The sequence below is a fragment of the Anneissia japonica genome, unplaced genomic scaffold (assembly GCF_011630105.1).
Source record: "Anneissia japonica isolate Jap-2015-1 unplaced genomic scaffold, ASM1163010v1 scaffold8796_len2875_cov106, whole genome shotgun sequence".
Classification (NCBI taxonomy): Eukaryota; Metazoa; Echinodermata; class Crinoidea; order Comatulida; family Comatulidae; genus Anneissia; species Anneissia japonica.
Window position 1 is genome coordinate 113 of NW_022732469.1, and position 2,751 is coordinate 2,863.

The 2,751-nt window shown below is 31.7% G+C and overlaps 1 long non-coding RNA gene across 1 annotated transcript; it reads right to left on the reverse strand.

Moving 5' to 3' along the window:
- Positions 1–488: 488 nt before the first annotated feature.
- Positions 489–2,580, reverse strand: LOC117115684. Its single transcript, XR_004446592.1, has 3 exons — positions 2,297–2,580; positions 1,418–1,561; positions 489–578 (listed from the first exon to the last, which is right to left on the reverse strand). It is a non-coding gene; the product is annotated as an uncharacterized LOC117115684 (long non-coding RNA).
- Positions 2,581–2,751: the final 171 nt, after the last annotated feature.

Genomic DNA, 2,751 nt, shown 5'->3' on the forward strand with positions numbered 1-2,751 from the left:
ATGGCCGCCAAAATGACCTCGAATGAAATATTGTAGTTCATAGTAAAGATTTTGAATTCTGAGAGTCAGGGTATGGTTCTAATGTAAAATATGACAATTATGTAATTTTTAAGATACCATACAATATTTGACCTTAAATAACCTATTTGTGGCAATACCAGGTCAAAAATGGTATGATGGTTTTCCTTGACCATATAAAAATAGTTTCAGACATTAGAATTATACTTCCAAGTGGTTTAGAAGCGAAGATATAGATAAACATAGGTTTTATTAGGCGGCCATTTTGAAATCCAAGATGGCCGCCATAATGACCTCGGATGAGGTGGTTCCTACCAAAAATTGAATGCTATGACCATAAGAAGCTTGTAAAAAAAAATTGGTGCTTTTGTCCGGAACGTCCACATCCATCTGCTAAGCTGCCGGACTATATTGCACACTTAGCTTAATTAAGAATCTTTCGCGTTACAGGATTCGGTTTAAATCAGTAACTTTCTTGGTGATAAATTATTTGAAGCTCTACTCCTTAGCCAAGTCTTTTTTTGTCCGATCAGAGGTATTGAAGCAAGGTATCCAAGAACCTTTGGGAAAGATAAAAACAAAACAAAAATATTTGAAACAAAGAAGACTGAAATATTATTTTAAAGTTAATTGTATGGTAAATTTTAAAAATGTAAATACTTGAATATCATGTAGATAGTTGAAACAACTGTTCTTCCCAGAACAATCTACATTGATATACTGCAAGCATTACCAATAATGATGCAAATACTGAAAAAATATTAACTATGAACTACAGTATTGCAAACATGAACAGTTAGAGAATTCTCTACAGAGAGTGGCACTTAACCTAAAACACATATTCATTCAGTTTTATTACTTTTGATATGCAAAATATAAAATTGAATGTTGTGTAATAGAGTACAGTAATTGCATAGGTCAATAATGGGCTTAAACTAAAACAATTTAACATTTTGCTATATAATTAGGAACAACATCAAACAACATGTATGGATGGGGAACAAAAGTAAGCTTGAAAAAAACTTTAAGGCACATCTTTTTTTTTCAAAGATTTCAATACATTTTTCTTTAAGGGCAACTCAGACAACATCATACTACGAAGTTAGGTGCCATTTGTCGTTGAAGAATATTAAGCATTTTAAGATAATATTTACGATTTGACTGTCCCCAATTAATTTAAACTTAATAATCGCCTTTGTACGACTATAATAGTCGTAAAACAACGATTAAGACAAATGCTGTTTACTGTTTGTATGACTTCTTAGGTACCCAAGACTTTAATCAAGAAACAAATGGTAATTACTGTGTCACAGTAGAGTAATCACTTATTGCTGTGGGATAGTGGTATTAGCAAATGTGCAGTATATTCTTGCAAAATTTAACAATAAAAATTATATACCTTTACTGCTTCATCATGGCTGCTCTTCCATCATTTTTGTACCAAGAGACAAATAAATACACATTCAATAGTCGGTTTTTTCCCAGTGTCTACCACAAACAATATATTGCAACAAACATGGCTTCCTGTCAATGGATTGAAAACCTGAAAGAAATACCATATTATTTATAGTTAGGCCTATGCACACAACTAAATTAGCCCATATTATATATTTTTATATTTCTATTATTCATTACACTAAACATAGCCTCAAATGTTATTATCAAAAGATATAGGCCCATTGTTAATTTTTCTCTTTATTGAAAGAAAATATAAAAATTTACATTATTAACATCTTTAAAAAAAAAAATGACTACTGATGACATGACAGTGATGTGGCTATTATACCACCACTGACTGGCAGTATGTAGACCCATGACATGAGATGAATTATTAAACACACATAATAGGCCTAGGCCTAGCTGTTTTATTTTTGCGCTTTGTCCATACAACTACTTTTAACATTATATTTAATTTAATATAGACCTGTTATAGCATTTCAACACAGGACGTGGCTATTTTGCAAAGAAAGGTCTAGGCCTAGGCGATTAAAAATTACCGCTAATAATTTAATTTAATTTTTTAGCCCACACATCCAACTTGCAGTGGAGCACGAACAAGTAAAATTATGCCAACTATGCATTTACACTACCCTACAGTACTCTAGTCTAAGTATAGGCCTAGTCTCTTCTACTAGCTATGGCCAGAGGACTGCAGCTGGCGTATCTTAGCTACAACAAAGATAACCACATAATATATATAAAGCAAGCCTATACAGATACGATATTGGGCTAGTTTAGATACACCCTGTAATATAGTATACAAATATAAAGTTCCTACCATTTATTTGATAATGCTGAAATTCTTTAGTATGTAAACTGTGTATGAAGACAGCTTTACAGCAACTGATACTTCAAAAAATGAGCATTTGTTTCTGATTGGTCTGTACCTAATGACCTAATCTGATTAGCCCATTACTTGCCACACTTTCAAGGACAGAGAACCAATGTAATTACCATAATGATTAAAGATCATATGCTCTCATAATAGGCCTCTGAGTTTTTTTATACCCCACCATGGAGGTAAACTTTAATAAATCTTGTACAATTATTTCTATGAAATTTCATATCAAGTTGAGGTTGAGTTAAAGAAATTTAAACTTGGTTGAAAAAAATAACATTCTAAATATGTAAAAAATTAAAATCCAATTCGGCTTTGTTCAAACGAAGAGTATTTCCTTAATAAAGAAACTGGTAATCTTCTTGAACTGAAATCCTTGATAATAGAACCAAATG